General features: G+C 53.8%; 2 pseudogenes; one reads left to right on the forward strand and one right to left on the reverse strand.

Annotated features, from left to right (window-relative positions):
* Positions 1–14,369, reverse strand: part of LOC143390301 (sialic acid-binding Ig-like lectin 9) — a 37,313-nt pseudogene extending 22,944 nt beyond the window's left edge.
* Positions 14,370–20,620: 6,251 nt separating this feature from the next.
* LOC143390302 (myeloid cell surface antigen CD33-like) lies at positions 20,621–26,185 on the forward strand (annotated as a pseudogene).
* Positions 26,186–26,432: the final 247 nt, after the last annotated feature.

Genomic DNA, 26,432 nt, shown 5'->3' on the forward strand with positions numbered 1-26,432 from the left:
TGATTCCAATGATTCAATTTAAATTGGGTAAACAGATAAAAATAAAGCTTAAAATTAAGCTTACACGTTTTTCTAGGTGTTCAAAAAAATAAAATATTGATGTCTATGAAATAATCTGCCTAAATTCAGAAATTTACAAGGATTGTTTCAAAATGTGAACAGAAAAGGAGGTTAATATATGGAAAAGAGAAGTTTCTAGGAATGGATTTAATAGAAGGAAAATGTGTTTCTGGATAAGAGAGTCTATGTGATTAAGTAAATAAGAGGGTTTAAGTAAGTGATAAAGCAGGTCTGTGTACATTGTTTACATATGTAAATTTTTGAGCAAGTAATCCTAAAGAAATTAAAAATTATACAACTATGGTTAAACAAGAACAGTTATTTTGCAATATTGTAATATGTTATTTCTTTAAGAGCTAAACTTGGTTAATATAAAAACATCAAGGTAATTGTGGTGCTATTAATGTGTTCATATATTCCAGGTATGAAAGTCTGTAAGGTAGAAGCTTTGAAAGAGCATTATATCAAGCTGGTGTTCTAAAGTTGTATGGTAATTTTAGGCTTAAAAGGAAAACATATTGGAGATTTATTTATACCATTTCATATTCTATAACTGGACTTGTTATCAATAAGATATGTAAAGTTTTATGTTACTTTTTACACTGAGGTACAATTTAAATGTATTTTTAAGTTAATGAGAACCTAATCTGTTTAAAGGTTAATATTGTAAAACACAAAAGTACTTTGCTACTTTTCCACAAAAAGGTTGAAAGCTTTCAGCCTTTCTTTCATTCATGTTTTAGATGTGATATATTGTGTTATCTAATATTCATGTGAACTTGAACAACAATTTATGTAAGCTTTGTATAATGATGTCTAAAAAGCAAAGATCAATTTCAGAAGTAGAACACTTAAGATTTATGAAGAGCCCGCCTTACCTGAGATAAGGCCTGTGTCCCAACTCACTACATGTGAAAGTGACTATGAAAGAAGTAGGCCAGATTTCAGTACATTTAAAAAGTTGTGTCCAAAAGTTTGTTTTTGTCAAGATTACTAGGATCTCAAACAGGAGATATAATGTATAACACTGCCAAAGCTCAAGGTAGCAATTACATGAACTAAATATGTTTTTACTCTTGATAATTTTATTTCGTAGTTTTCTTATAAATTGTCTAAAGATTTCCTGTTAATGTTTTGCAGAGGTACTGATTTAAGAACACACAACCTTGGTTGATTTAAGAAAATGAGTTATCACCTACAGGATAGAGATATAGGCATTAAAGCCCAGTTCTCTTAATATAAGGCTGTTGAAATTGATTCGCTGAATGTTTAAGATTAAGATTTAAAATTAAAATAAATTAAGAGAACCAAGAAAACCAATATTTGGCTCTTGACCTCTGAGTCAATCTTAATCCAGGGAACAGGGGAGTTCTCTAAAGAGCTTTGCAACTCTGGGCCACATAACCTCCCAATCAGGGAGATTAATGAGACCACTGGAGAACAGAAAGCCAATCAGTGCATTTTCTATGAAGAAGAGGGTCATCAGACAAGAGAGACATCCCTGATGCTTCTGAGGGAAGCCACATGGTCAAGCAAGACCTGGACCCATCCTAGCACAAATGGCACTAGCAGAACTGAGAAGCTGCTCTCAAGTTCCCCCAGGATTCCCATGGAAACTCAGAGCTGACTGTTGACAAAAGATAGAAACAAAAGTCAGTTTGACTGCTTCATCTTAAACACTTAGCAAAGACAGTTAAAACCAAAACACAGCTATTCCTGGGCATTTTAAATAATAATAATAATTAAAAGTAACTTAAGGTATATACCGTGTGTTAGCCCCCAAAAATAAGTAAGACTGGAGGCTACAGAAGAGATTCTTAGGCAGGAATGCCTGATAAGTATCAAGAGGAACTGCCAGAGTAGTTTTAGTTTGAGGCCTACAGATATTCCTAACCTACACAGGTAGGCTTGGTGTTTGCTAGTATGATTATCCAACCCTAAGTAACAGAATTAAAGGTTTCTCTATTAGACACAGAGGTCATACTAGCAAAAGGATTTTGCAAGATCAGAGGACATTAAATTATTAAACTGGATCTTAAGGTGAAGGACATCTATAACTCTAAAAGTTAAATATTATATTTATAGTCCTGATAACTGGGGATGTTGAAGCCTGGTGAGGGAACTTCCATACAGTGACATGTTCCAGCTGCTGCAACATTTATTCAGGACTCATGGTTTTTGTTTCTCTCATAGAAGCACCCTTCCCCAGATAACTTTACAACCTGTTCTTCCCCAACCAGACTCCAAACCGAACTGACTTCTAAAAGGGAACTCATGTCCCCCCACGTCCCCTGCGTTGTCATCCCCCACGTTGTCGAGCCCCCTCGTGTTCAATGCCCCCTCTCAGCTTTGAAGCAGCCAGAATGAGCCAACATCCTTCTCCTTAGAGCAATAAAGTGTTCCTAAAATTAGAGGGGGAATAAAGCCAGAAACAGATAGACAGTGCAGACAGGTAAATCGAGTCAGTTTGGATCTAGGAGGCCAATTCTGAGTGAGTCTTGGAAGTTGAAGACTGTCCCCTGAGGGTTGTTTACTCTACCAACATGTAGAGCCTACCCAAATAGATCCCCAACTGAGGGAACCATGATTGGTTCCCAAGTTTCCAGACAAAGGGGGGAATGAGAAACTGATGTGACTCCATTTTTGAGAAACCAGCCTCTACCTCAGAGTAAGGCCTGTTCAAGGAAGGGGGCGTGACCCTGGTCCTTGGAAAGACCCACAGAGCACTCCTAGGCCCATACCCACCCTGCTGTGTTGTTTATCTACAAATAACAGGAGCGATCTGTGGCATCAGGTGTCCCTGACTCAGTCAGTCTAGGTGAGGACCCATAGCAACCCCCTAGCAACCACCAATCAGCATGAGACAGGCAAATACCTGGGATGCCAGATGACCCCCAGTAATTTGTGGTGGTTGATAACGTGTTGGGAAACCACATAGTTCAGCACGTACACTCCTCATGGCTTAAACCAATCAGTTCAAAGGAATCCCCCTCTTGTACTAACCAATCACTCCTACCCAACTTGTTCCCACCAGTGAATGTGCTAATCATGTTTTAGAGTTGTTTTATGATTTTCCTGTGGTGTGTGATGATTTGCTTAGAGATGCTATGTTGTATGTGAAGTCCCTGCCTTCCCTGAAGAGTGTATAAAACTGCTGCAAACCCTGGGATCAGGGCATCTCAGCATCACCAGTTGCTGTGTGCGCCCGGAGGACTGAGCTACCTCACAATAAACTCCTCTTTGCTGCTTACATGGATCTTGGTCTCTGGTGGTCTTTTGGGGGTCACGAACTTGAGCATAACACTAAATGGGGTCTTTAGACTTGTAGGAGGCTCTGTCTTCAAGTTCCCTCCCCTGACTGTTCCTGCCAGGGAGACACTGAGGCCTATCCAGTGCAGTTGTCCCTGGTTGGGACTCTGAGCTCTTCCCCGTTGCTCTCCACTCACCTCCTTGCTGGACGGGGACTGTCCTCTAGGTCTCAGGTCAGGTAGCCCGATTCCTCCTGGGGAAAAATGAAGGAGTCAGGTAGAAAGTCCTTAAGTCCTGAGTACAATGAGGCGTGAAAGAGTCCAACGTCTGACCAAGCCCCATCTCAGGGGACCCTAGGGGCTGGAAGAGATGAACTGCGGGTGTCCCCTCTACTCTGAGTCCTCAACATGCCCAGACCTGACTTTTAATACCAGGTTCTCTTGACATCAGAAGAAGGATGAGCAGGATCTGCCCTGGACGGTGCCCATCCTTATCCCAGTGCAGGTGAGGGTCAGAGGTGCTGATGATGTTCTCCTAGGGGAGGATCGAGGACCCCTGGCCACGTGGGCTCCCTGCTTCACTCCAGCCTCCAGCCCCTGAGATCAGGAGGGGCCTGCTCCAGGAGGTATGTGGCCTCAGGTGGGTCCCCCCCCTGCTCAGCAGGAAGCTCTGAGACCTGGTGTCCTCTGAGCCCTGCTTTGTGGAGGTCAGCAGCCCCGCCTTTCCCCTGCCCTCCCAGGCTCCTGGGCCTGCCCTGCCCTGCTCCTCCTCCTGCGTCCTGGATACTCTCAGTCTCCTTCCCAGCTGCCTCCTCTCTGCCCAGTTGAGGATGAGGTTCTGTCCCCACCTGGGCCTTTCCTTGTCCCATGCAGGGTGTTTTCTAAAGGGGTGATGGGGGAGGGATCATTTGTGGTTGTCTCTTTACTTTTTATTGATAAAGACATTGTTTTTTAATCTTCAAAACATCTCCTGTAACTGGCCTAGAGCAACTGTCCAGTAGAACTTTTGCAATGGTGCAGAAGGTCTGTGTCTGCACGTCCAATGTGGTGGCTGCTGGCCACACAGGGCGGCCAAGCACTTGATGGATGGTGTAACTGAGGACCTGAATTTTTTACTTATTTAATTTTAAGCCATTTTAAATTTAAACAGGTACATATGGCTAGTGTCTCCCATATTTTTAACTCAAGCCTAGAGACCCTCCCTTTAAGGTAGTATAACTTTAATATTAAATGAAGCCAGTACTAAAATGTCTTAAAATGTTTAACCCTTAAATTAGAAGACCTTTCAAATAATTGTGATCTCAAGGTTTACATTTCAGTTATGTTTAATTTAGCTTTAAACATCATTACCAACATGACCAGTATCACTGCTAAAGGTGATGGTTTGCTCAGCGAAGAAGAATTTTGGTGTGCTGGATACCTGGGTGTATGGGAGGATCCTTGGGGATTGAACTGAGACTGGACATGCCAATTCCAGGTGATGAGGACTGGCTGGTTGTCATGGGTGACCAGCATGCTCTACCACACACTCCTGCTGTGAGGTGCTGTATCACCACAGGCCCCAGGACAAGGGGACCAACTAACCAGAACTGACTTCCCAACAGTGAGTTCCAACATCAACCTTCATCTGTATAAGTTGCCTCTCTCAGGAGTTTTGTTGCTGTGACAGAAGGCTGACAGTCACCATTGTTAGCATTATTACCTCCGTCTCCCAGAACGTCTTACTGTTAAACCACCGTATTACCATGGTCGGCAGAGACAACATCATCACCACCATTGTAACCAGCCTGCCCATCACCATTATTACCAACGTGACCAGTATCACTGCTATTTATTAACATCCAATCCAGTGGTTCTCAACCAGGGGAATCTTGCCCTCCACATGGACTTCAAGGTACCCAGAGAGATTTTAGTGGTCTAATCTGGAGGTGGTGGTGGTTTTTATTACTGGACTTGAGTGGGCAGGGGCCAGGGACCGACAATGCACAGGACAACCTTACCGCCACCTTGAAGAATTTTCTGTCCCCAAGTGATGGTGGTGCCAAGGTGAGAAACTGGTACAATTTCTGCCCAGGACACTGGGGTCCCTGTCCTCCAGCGCATGTCCAAAGCCCACATCATCCTGCAGGGCAGGTGGGACTCTCAGCGTCCTCCAGGAGGGGCTGGGGAATCGCTGGGAGAAGTGGCCTACTCAGGGCCCCCTGTCCAGCTAGTGCAGGGTGGGGTCTTGACCACACCGTCAAATCTCTCCCTGCCTGTTGACCTCTGGCCCCTGTGTCCCCACTTGCTTGGCAATATGTGACTCCTGGGTCCCTGATACATGCTGGATGCCTGATGAGACCCTCCCACTGTCAGCCCTGCCCTCGAGGCAGAGACCAAGACCCACAGTTTAAACACAGAGAAACTGGGCTGAGGAGAAGGGGTCCCTGCAGCTACCTGCAGTCGTGGCCAAGGCTCACCACCCACTGTCTCCCAACCCTCTGGCCCTGGGTTCTGCCCACCTGCTCTAGCTCCTGGCCTGTGTCCCCTCCAGCCCTGCCTTCCCTTCTGCAGCCAGAGCTGACCTTGAGTTCCAGCCCCAGCCAGGTACCCCCTGCCAGAGCAATGGGCACCTGCAAAGGTAGAGTTTGACCAGGCCGTAGACCAGGATCCCACAGAGGTAGCCACAGCCCAGGGACGTCACCAAAATGAGGAACACCACCAAGGGGCCCGAGATGGAGAAGCCAGGATGAGGCGTAGGAGCAGGCAAGGGTCCTGGGGAGAGAACACCCGGGTCAGGACCCCACTCAGTCCTCATTCACCCCTCCTCCCTGTGCCCACCCACCTCTGTGCTTCAAAGGCTTATCAGTGCTTCCTCTAGGCAGAGCACATGGTACCTGGCCCGTCCCGGGAGCCCAGCACGCTGTGGGGTGTGACCGAGTGTCCAGCCCACATCCTGCCCCTGCTCACAGCTGGCTCTGGGATGACCGGCTGGCAGCCACTTGGGCCCTTCCTTGCAGTCTCACACTGTGTGGGGACTGTCCTGACACTGCAGATGGGGACCTGAGTCAGGGAACCTGAGCTGCCTGCTTCTGCTTTGTGTGATGGTCAGGGCAAGGCTAGGATGTGACCTGGGTCTGAGACCCCAGACTCCTCCTGCTTCCTGGCCTGTCCTGGGCTCTCTGGGCCTGTCGGCCTCTCCCCTCAACACAGAAAGCTAGATGTGTGGTTGGGGAGAAGCTGCCTTCCCTGTCTTAGACTCACGTCCACGATTCCGTGACAGGCACACAGGTAGGATGTTGGCCAGCACAGAACACATGCTCAGTAAATGACAGCTCTCACTGTCCCCAGGATTCTCCCTGGCCCCTATGTGAGGGTCTGGAGAATTCAGAGGAGGAATTTTTGGACCTGGACAGTGAGGACAGGGAGGACACCACCAGAAGCCATGAGCATGGGGTGGCACTGTCTAGGCACAGCAGGGAGGGGAGACCTGGAGAGGTGACCTGGGAGGGTCTGTGGCACTCACAGGGAGGCTGGATCCTGACGTCCCTTTAGAAGGCCAGAGGGGGCTACAGAGGTGTTGGGAACTCAGCCAGGAATTGCCTTTGTCTCAGCATCCCCTGGGTAACCCATGTCCCTCAGGTCTGCCTGACATCCCCACCATGTCCCTCTGTCTGTTTCCCCTGAGAGTTCACCTTTCTCTCCAGAAGAGCAAGATCCCCTCCACCCCTATCTGGGCCTGCCCATCTCAGCCACCTGGCCTGTGGCACTGGCATTGTCTGAGGACTTGTGTATCCCCAACCAGACATTGCTGTCCCTCAAAAAAAAAAAAAATAAACCATTGGATCTGTCCTCTTCTCCCCTTAGCTGCAGACATCAGGGCCCAGTGTGAATGGGCACCACCTGGCTGTGGCATGAATGCAGCTTCTCCTTGTCCCCTGGAAAGACTTGAAAGTTCTTCCCTCCCCATCTGACGGGACTTCTCCTCCCCCAGCCCAGTCAGCCCTGGTGAACAACGTTTGAGGATGTGGCTCCCTCAGACAAGAGGCAAGAGAGGGGAACCACTCTCTTTCTGAGTCCTTGGGCTGTGGGGGAGATGCCATCAACTGGGGGCTTGTGAACAGCAGAGATTGCTCCTCGCAGTTCTGGAGACTGGAAGCCCACACCCAAGGGGCTGGCAGATCCCATGTCTGGGGAGGCCAGTGTCCTCCTCGACCCTGCCTCCTCCTTGTGTCTTCCTGTGGTGGAAGGGCAAAGGAGCTTCCTTGGGTCCCTTCTGTAAGGACACTAATCTCACCTAGGCCCAATCCCACCCCCTGCATGGACAGGATGGACAGACATCAGGGAGGCCAGGCTTAGGAGGAAACAAAGGTGCTGAGGGGACCAGGGAGGTACAGCAAGGTCGTGGTGGGGAAAAGAGGAAAGAGAACACTGGAGTCCAGAGAGGGGACACACACACAATCAAGGACTGAATGAAGCACAGGAAAACACACCCTTGACATGGGCCCAGGAATATGGCCAAGTTGATGTTCCTGTGACAGATGCATTTTCCTGTACCTCCTTCAGCTATATTGACTCAAGCTCTTGAACCAGAACATGTGGCAGAGCTGTATTTTGTGCTCAGGAGCTGAGCTCACTGACGTGCACACCCAGCTGTGGACATAGGCTCAGGACCATCCACTGCACACTCCTGTTAGCTGAATGGACTCAGTGCTGGTTGGTAGAGGACACCCACAGAACGGGGTCCATCTGGGCAGTGGGACACCCTCACCACCAAGAACGAGGACCCTGAGTGCTACTGGGGACAGACTGCTGTGCATGTTCTGCGTGTGCCCTGGACTGTGCCTCCTCCCACAAGCACTTAGATCAAAGCTGTTGGGGAATAAGAAGAGGAGGCTGTAGGCAGTTCCAGGAGGAGGCTGGGAGAGGGCCTGGGAAGCCCAGTTCTGCTGTGAGAGTGTCACCCTGTCCCTGTGGGGTGAGGGGCAGGTGCTAGAGTCCAGGGATCCTGGGAGGCTGGGGACAGGAGCTCAAGGCAGACGTGAGGCTTCACTGGGGAGAAGTCAGTGGGTTTCCCAATAAGGGGCTCTGTAACGAAGGTGAGGGCACCCAACCCTGCCCTGAGCTGAAGGCCCTGCCCCCCAGCCCCAGCGAGGCCCCTCCCTACCTGGGCCAGCTCCTCGGGACACAGTTACAGTTAGGTTCTGTGGAGAGTCTGGGGCAGGGAGACATGCAGACCTGTCAGTGGGAGGCTGGGGGACATCAGTCCTCTGTCCCAGGAGCCTCATGGTGGAGAAGGATGGAGGCTGCATCCTCCTGGCCCAGCCCCCACATGATTTCAGGACCCAGCACCCAGAGTCCAGGGTCTGACCCCTCTCCCTGCTCCCTCAGGGACCAGCCCCATCAGAGACCCAGTTTCCCAGCCCAGCTCTCACATGAGATGTTCAGGTGGACGGTCTTTGTCCTGGTCACATGGGCCCCAGGCAGGGTCACCTGGCAGGTGAGGTTGGTGCCATGGTCCTGGGGCCGCAGAGTGAGGGTGAGCACCGAGGAGTGGATGATGTTGGGGCCCAGGGAGGACACAGAGGGCCCTACCCAAGAGAAGATGGGTGGCGCCCCCTGCTCACAGGCCCAGGGCACAGAGCAGGTCAGGTTTCTGGGACGGCCAGACTCCAGGGTCCCAGGGATGAGGATGTCAGGGGTATGGGTCAGGGCTGGTGAGCAGAGGGGGAAAGGCAGGGTCAGGAGGGAGGGTGGGAGGTGGGGCCCTGAGAGAAGCTCAGGCTCTGACCCAGCTGCTCCCTGAGCCCCTAATGCTTGACCCCAGCTCCCCCAGGGCAGGGTCCCACCCAGCCCTGCCCTGTGACCTCCCTGAGGCTGCTTTGACCTGGTGCCTTACCTGTCATTTGAACTGAGACACTGTCATATATGTAATTGAATTTCAAGTGTCCTCTCTCCGCCCAAAAGTAGTAGAACCCCGCGTCCATCTTCCTGGCATCTCTGATGCTCAGGGAGCAGTTGTCGGTTCTTGGGTCCCCAAGGAGGTGGAACCGGCCCTGGGTCTCCTCCCGCACTTTCCGGTCAGAGTCATTTGTGGCCACTGGAGCATCAGTGCTCTTGTCCTGATGCTGGAACCAGTAGCCATGAACTGGGTACTAGTTAGTCCAGCTGTTCCAGGGGTAGGAGAATTGGCAGGGCACATGGACACACAGGCCCTCCTGCACTGTCAGGCTGCAAAGGTGTTGAGAACTCAGCCAGAAATTGCCTTTGTATCAGCGTCCCCTGGGTAACCCATGTTCCTCCTAGAGGAGGAGCTTCAGCCAGCCTCTGCCAGGGCGGCCTCTGCCCTTGGAGACCAGCCCCCACCACCACATCCAGCATGCAGCCCTGAGACCAGAGAGGAAAGGGACCCTCCCTGAGGCACCCTGTCCCCTCCCTCACTGTTGACATTCTTCCCCTTGGGAGACTTCGTGATTGAGCTCTGTGATTGAGGGCCAAATGAGTGTCCTCCAGGACAGGCCACCAGAGCACCCAGGGCCACCGTTGTCCTGCTCCCTGTGGTCACCCCTGCTCCCCTCGGGCAGCCCTGGCCTTCCTCTGCAGTTCTCCATCTAAGCTCACCCCCTACAACACCATGGCTTCCTCTGAGACTCTGTGCACACAGAAAGTTGGGCTGTGTTCGTCCACTCAGCCCCATGGATCTGTCCATTCCATGGTATCCCCAGAACCAGCTCCCAAACCTGGGGTGGGGTTGTCCCCTGCGATGGCTGGGGGGGAGGGGTGGGGTTGCACACTTAGGCCCAATCCCACCCCCTGCATTGCCAGCTGCAGTCCCACCTGCAGCCCTCCTAGGCCTCCCACTGCCCAGACACCTTCCTAGCTGGAGCAACTGCAGAGCCCAGTGGGCAGAAGGGCTGGTCAGGACCCTCTGTTTTCCATAGTCTCCAATTTCCAAAGAAAAACAGAAGAATGGGAAGGAGAGACCTGGGGAAGCCACAGAGAATGCATGTAGAATGCCAGAGCCCTCCAGAGGGTGACCTCCTCCATTCCCATGGACACCAGTCTCCCTTATATCCTGCCCCCAAGGAGTCCATGTGGCCCAGTGTCCATCCCTCTGCAACCTTGGAGTCCTTGGGTTCTTCATTAGGTGAAATCCCCAGAATCAGTGTGGCCAGGAGAACTGTCTTATCCCACATTGCTTCTCTCTGCAGAGGAAATGGGATGGCGGGTGGTGCTGGTGGTCAGAGCTGTGGGTGACTTGTGTCTGGATTCTGGTAACTATTGGGGAGCTGGTGGCATATCAGTCACCAATTCCTTCCTCAAATCCATGCTTCTTGAGTCCACACTGGCCCTCCTGCACTAGAACTTTCTTCTCTAGACACTTCACAGAGACTGACTAATGGCATATTCTGGTGAGAGGGCAATGGTAGGGCATGGCATGCCACCAAACTAAGAGCAGAGTTAGGACTGTCACTGAGTGAGGGACAGTGCCCAGTGTGCAGAGAGGCCAACGCTGGGCACCAGTGTATGCAAAAGAACTTGATGGCAGATGAGGAGGAGATGGAGGAGAGCTCAAAGCTCCCCATCTGGCCAGTCGTGGAGGGATTTAAATGACCCAGTGGATGGGGAAATAGGCTGGTTGTAACCTGGAGTGTGGGTGGCAGAGCGCACGTCTAGTGGCTGGTCCAGGTGCCACCTGTGGGTATGCTACAACTGAGGGATTTCCAGTCTCTCTCATCAGGTCTGGGCTCTGGCTGTTGGTGGCCCCCCAGCTTTTAATCCAGGGCTGTGAGGCCCTGCTCTTGGGAGACTTTGGTCCTCTTGTGCCATCAAGGTATCTTTAGGCCGTCCTAGGTGCTGGGCCTCCACCCTGAGGAAGCCTAAACAGTGAGACTCTGAGCAGGCACGGACTTTGGCACTTTATGTGTCCATATCAGGACCTCTGGGGACTGAGGACAGAGATGAGACAGCTCCTCTAATCCTCCAGCTGCTGCCCACTCCTTCCTTGGAAGCCCTGTCCAAAGGCTCTTGTCCACCTCTGGCCTTGTCCTGCTTCTCCCCCCAGGAGCCTTCTCTGAGTCTCCAGACCTGCCCGGCCTCCCTTCTCCCTCATGGCCCCTGGTGGCTCTCACTCCTTTCTGTCCTGTCCCATCTGCAGGGAGCCTCAGAGGAGCTCCTTTTCCCTCTTGGTGATGGAGCTGCCACCACTCCCCAGTGACGACCGTAGGAGTCCCTGGGGTCTCTCTCACCCACCACACTCCCCTACACGAGTCTTGCGAATGTCCCTTCCTGAAGGTGACTCAGTTTCTCTGCCAACATCCCTGTGGCCTCAACTCCTGGTCAGTTGTATTCACTTCCTCTTCTTCTCAGCTTCATGCTGATCTCCTCCTCAGCCCCGTCTCCCCGTCTTTCCCACGTGGGTCTTTCATATCGTCCCTTCGGGGTTCTTTAAGAAGGGCCCCCTCCCTCCCTTGCTCTCACCCTATTCAAGTCTTTAGCCTAACACTTGAGCCCTGCTCAGCCTAGTTCCCTCCTCTTCCTTCAGTGTCACCGTGCCTGGGTACCTCTGGGGTCATTAGTAAGTTCTCTGCCTTGCATGATCCATTTGTGAACACTGTCATGTGCAGCCTGGCCCTGGAGGGGACAAACACTTAACAGCCCCTCTCCTTTATCTGCCTGTGCCCACCTCAGTCATCCAGTCCTCACTGCCCATTTCCAGGACAAGTCTCTGCCCAATATTTGATGCTGGATGAAGATGTTTTTATCTAGTTTCCACAGCAAGGGTCGTGCTGGATACATCCTCGCAATAAGTGCTTTTGAGATTTGGAAAAATGATGCTACTGTTTACAGAAACTTCTCATCTCAGGTCTTTGTTCTGACCACAGCATTTTCCTGTCCGCCTTTCTGTCTTTAGTGACAGTTTCAGTGCCCCCTGTTTTGTCCTGCCAGATGGTGAGTGTATAACAGGGATCAGGTATTTGGTGGCTCTCAGGGTGACTAGGTAAGTTTTACTGTTAGAACAAGCTCAGAGAAACTTCTGGCTCAGTGAGATCCCCCAGGAAGCAAAGCAGACCAGCTAGAGAACATAGTGGTTTCTGGGAAGCAGGATGAGCCTGCTCCGTGTCCTGGGGAGACATTGTCTCATCCCCAGGGTTCTCCCTGTAGGCACAGCCTGAGAACGTGGGTAGAGAAATTAGTGCCTCAGGTTTTGGGGGTGCCACCAAGATGAGCCCAACACAGAGACTCCCGGGGGACCGCCCTCCCCAGCAGGTTGCCCCCCCTTCTTTAAGGTGTGGGTGAGCTCAAAGGTCTTCCTTTCCCAGGAAGGACTCAAGACTGTCACCATGATCAACGTGTTAGCACCTAAATCTGGAACATTTAGCTTTTCCCAGAGGAGAACATAGTAAGGGGGAACCCACACTCTGACCCACAGCTCTGATTTCTCTCCTCTTTCTTTGAGGAAGTTCAGAGGTGGTGATGGGAAGGCAGTGACACTGGAGGAAAGTCAGTCCTCTTTGGCACAAATCCATTGTCCTAACCTTTAACAGAAACCAACTTTGGTTACTTTCCCCAACTCTTCCCTGGGCCTCTGGGGACATGGGCTCCAGGAAGGTGGCGTTCTAATGTCATCTTTGCTCAGGTGGGAGATGGGCTGATGGATGCTGTTGAGGAAAAAATGATGGGGGGGGTACTGACAAGGTCTAATGGAGGTTTGAGGTGTGCTAATATTTGTTCTAGAAAGTCCTCCCGTTGCCAAGTGAGAAAGACCTGGAAAATGTCATGCAGAAGTCATGAGGTCATCGCAAGTTACTAAGGAGTTGGTGGAGACCATGAATTCCCAGCCTCCCGTGAGAGGTCAGTCATGTGCCGTACACTTCTTCAAAACCAGGAGGACACGAGGGAAGCTGGATAATTACCAAGAAAGAGAAAATAGAAGACACAGACCACATGCCAAGAGGCTCCAGATGACAGAGAGAAGAAATGCCCAGACTGTGAAGACATAAGTGCTCCAGGATGACCAGGGCTGCTGGGTCTGGGGAGCAGGACCAGCTCTAATGGTGTCATAGACTGTACCTGTAGGAGGGCTGACACAGAGCACAGCCGACACTCAGGAAAGGGGAAGTCAACGGGTCTCTCCTGGATCCACTGAAACTGTTGAATTAGCATAAACTGCACCAGCAAAGTCTGGTGAGAAAGCACCTTTTAAAGAATCCTGATGGAAGACGGTCCTAAGGAAGAGTGACCCCACTTCTTGGTATTATGATGATCAATCTCTGGAATAGATGGCCCCTCACCCACGAGTCCTTGTCACTCAGTTGTCCCCATCTGTGCCCATGGCCCATCTCCCTGGGATCCTTCTCTCTTCAGGTTTGGGATTTGCAATCTTAGGCCCAATGGCGTTTCCTGGAGACTCAGTGTTCCTAAAAGAGCAGGGACAAGAGGAGAGTCCACGATGGACCAGGAAGGGGATGGCAGTTTTCCAGATACAGGTCTGCTTGTTCCCAGATCCCTCCAGAAAGACAGGCCAGAACTTCCCGCCCACTCTCCTGGTCTGAGCTGGGTCCCCTCCCGTGGGCCCTGACTCCTCTGCAGAGCTGGGTGGGTTTTAAGCCCACGCCCCACCAACACTGCTCAGCATCGTGGACAGCACCTCCCATGGCCTGGGACCCCCCAGGTCCCTGTCTTGGGAGGACAGTTTCACTGTGTGCTGAGTCACCTCCATGTGCCTCCCAGACAGACGGGGTCAGGGTCAGGGTCAGTTTGGAAGGAGAAGGTGGACCACAGGTCAGAAAGAGCAGGGCGCTGGCAGCCATTTCCAGGTCCTCGCTCTGTACCTGGGAAAGTGACATCGAGCACCATCCACGCTGTGTTCTGGGGCCGGGTGAGTGGAGGAACTGTCCAGCTGGATGTCTCATAGGAGAGGGGCCAGGGCTCCAGGACCCTGAGAGCAACGGGGACCCCAGGGAGAGTTCAGGTTTGGGACACTGAGTGCCTGGTTCCTGGGGACAGACGTAGGAGAGGGACCCCAGACTCCACCTTCTGTGCTGACTCTGGCTGTAGACTGAGGGAGGCAGCATCCATGGCCGCACCCCCACCCTGAGCAGGAACTTGCATCTCATCCCAGACCTGCTTTCCCCGGGCACCACCGCCTTCAGTGACGTTCCAAGTATGAAGAAAAGGGTGGGTCTCCGCCACCCCATGGCAGGGCCAGGAGACCAAGCTCACGTGTGAAAAGGCTGGGGTCAGAGATGGGAAGTCCTTGTTCCCCTGCAGTCAGGTGCCTGTCCCACGACACCTTGATCATCCCGTGATCAACTCAGGAGCTCTGCTGAAGTCCTCTCAGGTGTCACACATTGAGCTTGGGGAAGCCTGGAGGGGTGCTGCAGAGCAGGGACCTCAGCACTCAGTGCTCTGAGGAGAGATGCTGGTGGGAATGCCAGGGGACTGTCCTCTGCCACCTGAACGTTCCCTTGGTAGCACTGTACTGTACTTACCCCACCCTGAGGCTCTGTTGCATTCTATATTTGTTGTCCCCCCATAAATCTGTGGCTTTACTGGTCTGCCTCTGTGTCACCTACAGTGGGCACAGCCACCCCAGGGTTCTCAGGTTACAAATGTGAATGGGGGTCATGGGATGTTGGGGGACAGCAATCCCTTCCATAACAATATCTGGTATCATGCAGACTGGCTCCTAGTTGCTTTGTATCTCTATGTCATGTGCTGTGACTAAAATGTGTCCCCTAAAGTCCACATGGGGAAATGTGGTCCCAAAGCCACAGAAGGAGGGACCTTTGGGAGTTGAGTAGGATTAGATGAGTTCATGGGGGTGGGGACCCCTGATGGCATTTGTGGATTTGTCAGAAGAGACCTGGGCCAGCGTGCTTGCCCCACCCCACCCTGTGGTGCCTCTGCCATGTTATGACACAGCAGGGAGCCTCCCCAGGGGAGAAGATGGGGCTCCATGCTCTTCATCTGGAGCCTCCAGAGTCATAAGGCAAATGAACTTCTGCTCTTTATAAATCACCAGACTCAGCTGCTTCATTATAGTATCAGAGAACAGCCTGACTCTGTAGTGTCTGCCTGGTTCTCTCTGCCCCCTCCCCTCTAGCGCTCTCTCTCTCTCTCTCTCTCTCTCTCTCTCTCTCTCTCTCTCTCTCTCTCACACACACACACACACACACACACACACACTCACACACACATACACCCACACAAACCTACCTAGGCACTGGGCATCCGAGTACTGAGATGGGCCTCATCCTGCCCTCTTTCTTGGGAGGATGGGGCACCTGTGAATAGGACCTAGTGGTCAGGTCAGAGGTCCTAGGTCACTGTCTTGGTAAAAGTGAAATATCAGTGATGACATTTTCCCTGGTTGTTTGCATGTTGCTGCCCATTTCAGTCTCTGCCACTTGGGTCCACCTGGGCCACCAACCCTTGGCCCAACACTCAGTGATCCCTGCTCCCAGTGGCTGTCCCCAGGACCCTCCCTCTGGCCTGGAAGTTAGGAGCTATTGCGTCACACCAGTGAGATGACCAACAGATCATGATGACCTGTGACCCATCCCTGTAATAGCCCAGGGTTCCTGACCCTCCCAGCCCTGTGGCTGCTTCTCCTTCCACCTGGGTCCACTTTAGCCTGGAGCATGTGGAGCAAAGGATTCTGGGAATGCAGTTCTGGCCTGGCCAGGCTGACCGAGTGGAGACCTCCAGAGGCGTCTTCACACAGGGCTCCTCGTGGCCAGCTAAGAGCAGCCCTCTCAGATCAGTGAGCAAGAAGAGCAGCCCAGCTGCAGTCCAACCTTCTCCCTCAGCTGTGCCCCATGGCCTGCTGTTCCAGGCAGGTACTGCTGCCCATCAACCCTAGGACTCATTGGATTGTACCTCCCCTTCTCTGAGTGGGTGGGGCCCCGGCTGGGCACTGTGTCTGGTGGTTGGCCCTGGGTTCTCTCAGGCAGCTGCACTGAGATGGTGGCCTCTGTCACGGTGGGGCATGTGACATCTTGGTGCTCCTCCACGTGGGTCTCTGTCCAGCAGAGGGCCCAGGATGCCCAGGTGCCCAGGGATCCATGGGGTGGGGTGGAGGCTGTCTGACCTCCTCAGTCTCAGAACTTCTCAGCCTCCATGTTCTATGGGCCAGAGCAGCCATGGGCTCCATTCACCCCAAGAGGAGGGGCTGTGGGAATGGGAATAACCCTCTAGTGACCCGAGGAACCCTTTGTTCTCTGGGTGGTGTCTGGGTTGTGTCTGGAGACTGTTTCTCACAGCTGATCACCCACCTGCACACCAGCTGCCCCGTCCCCCTGCCAAGGACAATCACCCCTCTCAGGGGTGTAGGGAGGGTAAAATGGGGACAGAGCCAGCAGCCTGGTGTGGTACATAGGACATTCCTGAGGGTGGACAGGACAGAAGCAGAGATCTGTCCCCCTCCTGAGTGCCCCCTTCCAGGTAGACCTGGGCTCTCCCTGGCACACCTGACGTGCTGACCCCCTGACTACAGACTCTTGGTAGGCTCCTCCACAGAGCTGTGTGCATCTCCTGGGTCAGAACCCACTCTCATAGCATCATGGACAGCACCCGAAGGCCTCCCATCCCCAAGCCAGAGCCAGTCCTGAGCAGAGGCAGCGCCCACTCTGAGCAGCGCCCTTTTCCCTTCTGGGCAGAGTGGGAGTGGACAAAGACGGAGCACAGACTCACTGCTGGCTGAGGACTTCAGCAGAGGGGGCTACAGAGGTGTTGGAAATTCAGCCAGGAATTGCCTTTGTCTCAGCATCCCCTGGGTAACCCATGTCCCTCAGGTCTGCCCGACGTCCCCACCATGTCCCTCTGCCTGTTTCCCCTGAGAGTTCACCTTCCTCTCCAGAAGAGCAAGATCCCCCCCACCCCTACCTGGGCCTGCCCATCTCAGCCACCTGCCCTGTGGCACTGGCATAGTCTGGAGACTTGTGTGTCCCCAACCAGACTTTGCTGTCCCTCAAGGAAACCACTGAATCTGTCCTCTTCAAACCTTAGCTGCAGACCTCAGGGCCCAGTGTGAATGGGCACCACCTGGCTGTGGCATGAATGCAGCTTCTCCTTGTCCCCTGGAAAGACTTGAAAGTTCTTCCCTCCCCATCTGACGGGACTTCTCCTCCGCGAGCCCAGTCAGCCCTGGTGGACAATGTTTGAGGAGGTGGCTCCCCCAGACAAGAGGCAAGAGAGGGGAACCACTCTCTTTCTGAGTCCTTGGGCTGTGGGGGAGATGCCATCAACTGGGGTTTTGTGAACAGCAGAGATTGCTCCTCGCAGTTCTGGAGGCTGGAAGCCCACACCCCAGGGGCTGGCAGATCCCATGTCTGGGGAGGCCAGTGTCCTCCTCGACCCTGCCTCCTTCTTGTGTCCTTCTGTGGTGGAAGGGCAAAGGAGCTTCCTTGGGTCCCTTTTGTAAGGACACTGATCTCATTCCTCAGGGCTCTGCCCCCAGGACCAATCACTTCCCAAAGTCCCCACCTCCTGTGACCCTCCCCTTAGCAGTTAGGATTTCAACATGTGAATTTGGGAGGGACACAGCATTCAGCACACAGCACTCACCACTCTGACCTGGGTGTCTTCTTCTGAAATTGGGGAAGTGGAACAAGAGGGCTTCTCCAGCTCTCTCAGAAGTTCCTCTCTTACATGCAGATTCTCTGTGGCTTCCCCAGGTCTCTCCTTCCCATTCTTCTGTTTTTCTTTGGAAATTGGAGACTATGGAAAACAGAGGGTCCTGACCAGCCCTTCTGCCCACTGGGCTCTGCAGTTGCTCCTGCTGGGAAGGTGTCTGGGCAGCGGGGGGCCTAGGAGGGCTGCAGGTGGGACTGCAGCTGGCAATGCAGGGGGTGGGATTGGGCCTAAGTGTGGAACCCCACCCCTCCCCCCCAGCAATCACAGGGGACAACCCCACCCCAGGTTTGGGAGCTGGTTCTGGGGATACCATGGAATGGACAGATCCATGGGGCTGAGTGGACGAACACAGCCCAACTTTCTGTGTGCACAGAGTCTCAGAGGAAGCCATGGTGTTGTAGGGGGTGAGCTCAGATGGAGAACTGCAGAGGAAGGCCAGGGCTGCCCTAGGGGAACAGGGGTGGCCACAGGGAGCAAGACAACGGTGGCCCTGGGTGCTCTGGTGGCCTGTCCTGGAGGACACTCATTTGGCCCTAATACATGGAGTTTTTTTTTTTTTTTTTAGCTGTCAATGGACACACAATATCTTAATTTATTTTCATGTGGTGCTGAGGATCACACCCAGTGCCTCACACATGTGAGGCAAGCACTTTACCACTGGGCTACAGCCCCAGCCCCACGTGGAAATGTCATTTACCCACATGACACATCTTTCCACCTCCCCCAGAAAAAAGTTTCAAGGAAAACCCACACAAGTCACAGGGCTCCACCTCCCAGGACCCCCACGACCTGCCCCAGCTGCAAATCACAATACTCAGGCGCATGCTGCTGCTCACATGAAATCCTGGCCTCCCCCAAGTGGTCCGTCCACACTGGCATTTCGTGCTCTATTCCTTCTCTTCTCTGGAACTCCTGGTGGTAGATCCAACAAGCTCTGGAGGCCCCAGGTCCACATGCTCTGGAGTAACCGGGCAGCAGAGAGCATGGTGGTGAAGGAGTCCGTCCTGGTGGCTGGTGATTGAGGGAGACGTTTTGCACCTTTTAAAATCTGCCTCTTCTCTTCAAACTGTCTTCCTGGTCAGTCCCTCCTCATAAGGTCTAAGCCTGGGTTCTCTGTCCCTCAGGTCACCTGCTAGCCGGGTCCCTCTGCATCCTTGGTGTTTTACAATAGAGAACTCAGCCCTGTGTCTCCTCTGTCCCCAGCCTCCCACTGGCAGGTCTGTGTGTCTCCCTGCCCCAGAGTCTCCACAGAACCTGACTGTAACTGTGTCCCAAGGAGCTGGCCCAGGTAGAGAGGTGCCTCTCTGAGGCTGGGGGTGGCAGGGCCTCTTCAGCTCAGGGCAGGGCTGGGTCCCTTCAGCCTGGTGACAGAACCCCTTACTGGAGAACCCATTGACCCCTCCCCACCAAAGCCTCAAGTTTGCCTGGATGTCCTATGCCTTTCCCCCCAGGCTCCCTGGGATTCCAGTGCCTGCTCCTCATCCCCACAGGGACAGGGTGACACTCTCACAGCATAATTGGGCTCCGAAGCCCCCTCCCAGCCTTCTCCTGGACCCACCTCAAGCCTTCTCTTCTTATTCCCCAACAGCTTTGATCTAAGTGTTTGTGGGAGGAGGCACAGTCCAGGGCACACGCAGAACACGCACAGCAGTCTGTCCCCAGAGCCTAGGTCACTCCCAGAAGTATGCAATGTCTATGTAAGCTGAGCCTTGAATTGTCCACCTGAGGACTGAGAGGTCAGTAGCACTCAGGGTCCTTGTTTCTGGTGGTGTTTCACAGCACTGATGGACCCTGTTCTGTGAACGGCTTCCACCAACTGACGGTCCTGGCTCTGAGTCCATTCAGCCCACAGGAGTGAGCAGTGGATGGTCCTACCTGAGCCTCTGTCCACAGCTGGGTGTGCACTCAGTGAGCTCAGCTCCTGAATGCAGAGGCACGTGGGTCCCATGCTCTTCTCAGTCTGGGGCATGACCTTAAAGGACGTATTACTCTGAGCAAAGGTTTCCTGTTCCTTGGGAATAACCTGTGGATGGAGCTACCAAGGCTCTTGTCACTGTCCCTGTGTCTGGATGAACAGCCCCTCCCACAGCTTCAGACACTCTGAATTCCCACCAGCATTGTCCAAGTGTCCTGAATTCTCCACACTCTCACCAACACTGGGGTTTTCCTTTGTGCAAACTGTGTTCTGCTGTGGGTGTGAAGGGGACACTCAGTGTAGCTTTGACTTTCATGAAGGTCCCCGTGGAGGGAGATGGGAACATTTTCCTGTACGAGTGATCATTTGTAGGTCCCTTCAGAGGGGGTGTTTTCAAATCCCTGGATCCTGCTTTAGCCTGGGTGTGTGGGCCCTTAGTCACTGGAGCCCTAGGAGGGTTTTCCACACACTAGACAGTGACCCGCCCACCCCCAACCCTGTGACTGGTAACTCTGTGCTCCAGTTCTGTGTGATGTCTGTTCATTTTCTTGATGGTGTCGATGGATTAGCAAAAGACTTCATTGTGACAATGAGAAACTCATGCTCTCCCTGTCCAGCTGCTGGGCAGTCAGGGCCTCGGGGGAGGCTGGACCGATGGACCTCGACACTTGAGGATGGAGGAGCCATGTCCATGGCATCAGGTGAGAAGAGGGACTCAGGGTGTGGATTAGCAGGTGACTCTGGCCTCGTCCACTTTTTGGCAGGGAGGTAAGGGCCCATGGCCCAGGTGGTCCTGGTGGCCATAGGGGAGGTGGCTGTCAAGATCCTGCTCCTTGGCCTCTGCCTCATCTTGCTCAGGTCAGCGCTGCCCAGGGGTGGAGAAGTGGTGTGGGCAGGGCATGCTTCTGGCACTGAATCCCAGAGTCCAGCAAAGGGGACTCAAAATGGCCAAGAGCACTGGTGCCTGGCAGGGGCTAGTGGGTGCTGAGGACTCTGCCTGGGCCATGGGCCAACGCTGTCTGTCCCCAGTTCTGGCCCAATGTGGGGGGAAGTGGGTCTCTCAAGGAGGTCTTCAGGCCAGGCCTTATCTGTCTCCCTCAGTCACCTCCAGCCCCTGACAGGGCACAGGACAGGGGACCACTGCCCACTGTACCCAAGCTGCCCGCCTGAAGGCCCTGGTCTCTTCCCTCAGAGTGAGGTCCTGCAGGAAGAGGGCTGAAAGATCAGCTACCGGTGTGGAACATATAAATGCTGTCACCAGTTAGTCCCAGCTCAGTAAAGAAGATCTCAGCATCCCACATGCCCAGGGACCCCTCCTCCATCATGTCCCCAGGCCAGCTCCCCATGGGAACAGTTGAGCTGCCTGTCCCCATCCTGAAGGCCACCCTTCCTGCTGGGGTCTTGTGGGTCCCTGGCTCAGGGACCCTTTCTACAGCAGAGCCAGCTTGGTCCCCACCTGGACCTCACTGTATCTCCCTGGTCCCCTCAGTCACCAACTGGCGTTTCTTTCCTCCTAAGCCTGGCCTCCCTGATGTCTTTCTACTCTGACCCTGGTCTCCCTGCTCACTGGATCTGCCTCAGCTCCTGCCATCTGTCCCCAGCACCAGCCTCCAGCATGAGTCCACTTCCTCCACGGCTTGCCCAGCTGCGTGTCCCCTCCATGGACGGTGACAGGGGAACAGGGGAGCTGTTGGAGAAGGCCTCCCAGGGCCATGCTGTGGACTCTCCCCCAGAGCCGTCCTCCCTCCTCTGCAGACCCCCACACCCTCATGGCCAGGCTGCTGGGGTCCGAGACTTGGCAGGCGCAGACCCTGCTCCTGACACGGAGCTCCACCCCCTCCTGCCTCTGCACGTCTTGGTCCTCCTTCAGGTCCAGGCGTGTGTGTGTGTGTGTGTGTGTGTGTGTGTGTGTGTGTTTGTGTTTGGGTGTGTGTGTGTGTATCACCTCTTCACATACAAATACCTGCTGGTGGACCCACAGGCTGGCTCCTTGCCTTGGCTCTTGTGGACAGTGCAGCAATGGATGTGAGCTGTAGGCGTCTCTCTGACAAGCTCATTTCTTGCGGTGGCCATTGACCCCCACAGTGGGCCTGCTGGATCCTGGGCGGTTCCTTCTCTCAGGGTGGGGGCTGTGCTCTTCCACAGGGCCGCTCTGCTGATGGACACCCCACAGACTCTGGGCATGGGCTTCTTTCCTACATGTCTTGCTGATACTCATTTTTTTTAACTGTCCTATCAGGGGTGTGGGGACATCTACTGTTGTTTTGACTTGCATATTCCTGATGATTAGTGACATGGTGTGTTTTAAGATACATCTGTTGTCCCCATGAATCTTCTTCGATGAAATATCTATTCAGGTCTTTGTCCATTTTTAATAGGTTGTTTCTTGTGGTGAACTTTGTGTTCCTTGTGTATTTTGGATGCCTGATCCAGTTGTATCTATTGAAATCATGCGACCCTCTCCCTTCTCTCCCTGTCTTTAGTCTGTTTACTTTCTTGATTATGCAGAAACTCTTCATGTTCCTGCAATCCATCTATCTTCTTTAGTTTTTTTAACCTGTGCTTTTGGGGTTTCCCAAGAAATGACACCACTGCCAAGGCCAAGGTCATGGAGCTGTTCCTGTGAATCCTCCAGCAGTGTTTACACCTCTGGGTCTCTCATTCAGGGGAGAGGAAACCTTACACATCAGAAGACATCCTAGGGCAACTAAGTGTCCTGTGTGCAGAGCATATCAAGGGGGGATCCTCCAATCTGGGTACAGCTCAGTGGTGGAGAGCTTGCCCAGTGTGTGGGGCACTGGGTTCATTCCTCAAAGAAGGACCCTCAAAACCAAGTTATCTGCAAACAACATTGGAGATAGAGGGTCCCCACCAGAACAAAAATCCTTCACTCCATAAGGAATAAACACATTGCTGTGTCAAACACTGGGGAAAGGATTTAGAGACATTTTTTCAAGGATATACAAATGGTGGCTAATCACATGACCACACACCAGCAGGACTTGTCACAAGGGAAGTGCAACCCCAAGCCTCCACGTTACCCTTCACATTGCACCTATTAAATGTGTGCCGTAAAGACACCAGGAGACAACTTCATACCCATCATGAGGGTCCTATTTTAAAATGGGCAATGCCAGTGAGGAGGAGGACGTGGGGCTGGAGGCTTGTGCTCTGTGCTGAGAAGGAGAAAGGGGGCAGCCGCTGTGGAGGGCAATGCCATGGTTCTTCAAAAGACCAGGAACAGCTGATCCGGTCACCAGAGGTTCCACTGTGACCATCCCCCAGGGAACCCACACAGACCTGGGAGGCAACGTGTCCACCCCAGGGTCACTGTGGCAGCATTCACTGTAGCTAAAGGGAAGTGGCCACCTGTCCCTCAGCAGCTGCTGGGAACAACCCAGCCTGCCCTAACCTGCAGGGGAGGAGGACCTAGCAGGAGCCTCAGCAGGGTACCCCCTGAGCACAGGAGGCCAGGCACAGGGGACAGCACCATCTCCACTGAGGGGGCCCTGGAGAAGGAGAGTTCACATGGGATTGGGGTCTCCATGGCGGGGCCCCAGGAAGAGGCCTCCACTGGGCACAGAGAATCTAGGGCCAGCCAGTGAGGAGAAGCTACTCAGCAGCCTTGGCCTGTGGGGCTGGAGACTGCAGCCAGGGGTGGTGCGTGGCCTGCCTCAGGGGAATACAGCGACCAGAGGGGGAGGACCGTGGACTGCAGTCGACCAAGTTCTGCTGTGCGTCCCCAGGAACAGGGCCTGAACCCCACCTTCTCCTGCTCCAACAGAGCCCCAATGAGAGGACAGTGAATCAGTAGAAGAGCCCAGTGAGTGGTGGAGGGGATAGGTGGAGGGAGGACAGAGGTAGGGGACACAGCACTGGGACTGAGTGGAGCCAGTCACATTCCCTGCCCAGATGACGGTGTCCCAGTGACCCTGCTCTCAGACACAACTGTAACGCACTCAGGAAACCTTCACAAAGGAACAAGGATGGTTAACATAACATAAGTTTAGGGACACCCTGGTGGCCCCAAATGCTGAAGAGGACCTGCAGCCACCAGAGCTTCCCAAGACTGCCAGCGGGACAAGGACTGGTACCGCCCCATGGGGAGGCATTGGGAGATGTCACCTAAATGGGAACCTACACTCTTGCCAGGGATTCAGCCAACCTCTCCCAAATCTTTACCAAGTGACATGGGGACTCTCCTCCACACAATAAGAGGCTTGTCCTTGTGTTTCTATATTTAGAGCAGCTTTCTGTCACTGTCACCAGGCCTGACAACAACCCCACCATCACCTGGTGAATGTGTGAGAGGTGTCCACAGAAGCCATGTGTGCGGGTCCATCATGAAAGGAGCTCCTGGGGACACAGCCAACCCGCGATGACCCTGGAATATGAGGAGCCAGGAGAGTGGAGCAGACCTGAGCCCCTGCTGGGGGAGGGGAACCCGTGAGCTGAGCACTGCATCTTGTCCTCGTTAGCCACTAGGGCTCTCTAGAAACCTGACGTCCCTGAGGGCCACTTCAGTGAGAGGCAGACTAATGTGGAAGTTCCAATATGTGTCACAGGAAGTCCCCAAATGGCCCCAGTGCTCGCCCAGCAGTTAGCACTCTTGGGAGAGAGGTCCCTCAACTTTGTTTGAGGACACTGCCCCCTATGTGTGCCTCCTGAGGACACCTTGTTGCCCCTGTTCTAGAGGGTCACTGACCTGGTGTCTGCACTGGACACTGGGACAGCTCTGTGCCCTATTGTACCCCACCCTCATGCTACCAAGGCAGGTGGCCAACTCCCCAGCACCTGCAGCTCTGGGGCAGGCAGCTGAGCCCTGAGCTCCTGCGTGGGCCGCCCCAGGTGGGGACCAGGTGACAGCCTCTTATGGCCTCACCAGCAGTGCAGGGAGCGCCTGGTGGTTGGCACAGAGTGTCTGGCTGGCTGTGTCCCTCTGCCTTTCTTGTGCTCAGATGAGGCCCTACAGAGTCCCTCCTGCAGGACTGACCACTCCACAGAATGAGACGAGTCGGGCCCCAGGTCCAGGCAGGAGTTGGCCAGCTCCTGGTGTGAACAGTACACACAGAAAAGCCCTCAGGGTATGAGGACTCAGAACCCTGCCAGTGTTACACGCTTCCAGTGTCCCTAAGGCCCTACTCCCAACTCAGTGTTTCAGGGAAGCACCCAAGACGGGGGCACAGCCTCGTCTCCTCTCTCCTCTGCCCCTCTCTGGCAGGCCTCTGGGTCCTTGGCTGTGGGGTGTCCCTCCTCAGCACAGAGCAGATGGACTGCAGTGGTGAGCGGGTCTGAGGTTCCTCTTCTGAGAACCGCCCAGGTCTCGCCCCTCCCCAGCTTTCGTGGGTCCCACAGCTTCCCCTCCGCAGGCTCTTGCTGCTCTGCTCAGTCCCAGGAGCCCAGGACCCTCTGCCTCCCGATGCTGTGGCTGTTGCTGCTGCTGTCCCTGCTGTGGGCAGTGGAGGGGACCTGTGCAGAGGGGCTGAGGAGGGTGCTCCCTAATGACCCTTGGCTTCTTCTGGCGCGCTCCCATAAGTATCCAAAACACAGCGTGGATGTGCCCGAGTCTGTGATGGTGCAGAGGGTCTGTGTGTCCTGGTGCCCTGCACCTTCTCCTACCACGGCTCAGAGACTGGCAACGTCGCTGTTTCCTGGTTCCGTGAAGGGACCAATACAAACCATGGCTCTGCATGGCCACCACCAACTCTACTCAGAAAGTGAGTAACGAGACCCAGGGCCAGTTTCATTTCCTCAGGGACCCAGGAACCAATATCTGCTCCCTGAGCATCAGAGACGCCAAGAGCAGCGACAATGGCTCCTACTTCTTCAGGATGGAGAAAGGAGAGTTTAAGTGGAATTACTGTGATAACAAGGTCTCAGTGCATGTGACAGGTAAGACTCCAGCTCCAGGAAGCCTCAGGAAGGTCACAGGACAGGGCTGGGTGGGACCCTGCCCTGGGGGAGCTGGGGTCAAGCATTAGGGGCTCAGGGAGCAGCTGGTCAGAGCCTGAGCTTCTTACAGGGCCCCACCCTGCCTGTTCCCCTCTGCTCACCAGCCCTGACCCATACCCCTGACATCCTCATCCGTGGGACCCTGGAGTCTTGCCACCCCAGCAACCTGACCTGCTCTGTGCCCTGGGCCTGTGAGCAGGGGACACCGCCCACCTTCTCCTTGGTAGGGCCCTCTGTGTCCTCCCTGGGACCCAACATCATCCACTCCTTGGTGCTCACCCTCACCCCGCGGCCCCAGGACCATGGCACCAACCTCACCTGTCAGGTGAAGTTCCCTGCAGCTGGCGTGACCACAGAGAGAACCATCCAGCTCAATGTCACCTGTGAGTAATGGGCCACGACACCTGGGTCTTTGGGGCTGTGAGTGTCAGGGACGGAGGCTTGGGTCCCAGAGCTAGGAACACTTTGTGGCCATGTCCTGGGGGCCTGGTTTGAATCAGGGACCTTGGAGGGCACAGACCTGTCTCTCTGTGTGTCTGTGGTTACGGGGTGGGTGGGGGGAGTGCTGCCTCATCTTCAATCCAACTAAAAGGAGCAACAATCCTGTCGAGGGTGCTGCAGAGAAACCTGCGGTCAGT

The sequence above is a fragment of the Callospermophilus lateralis genome, unplaced genomic scaffold (genome assembly GCF_048772815.1).
Source record: "Callospermophilus lateralis isolate mCalLat2 unplaced genomic scaffold, mCalLat2.hap1 Scaffold_52, whole genome shotgun sequence".
In the NCBI taxonomy this organism is placed as follows: Eukaryota; Metazoa; Chordata; class Mammalia; order Rodentia; family Sciuridae; genus Callospermophilus; species Callospermophilus lateralis.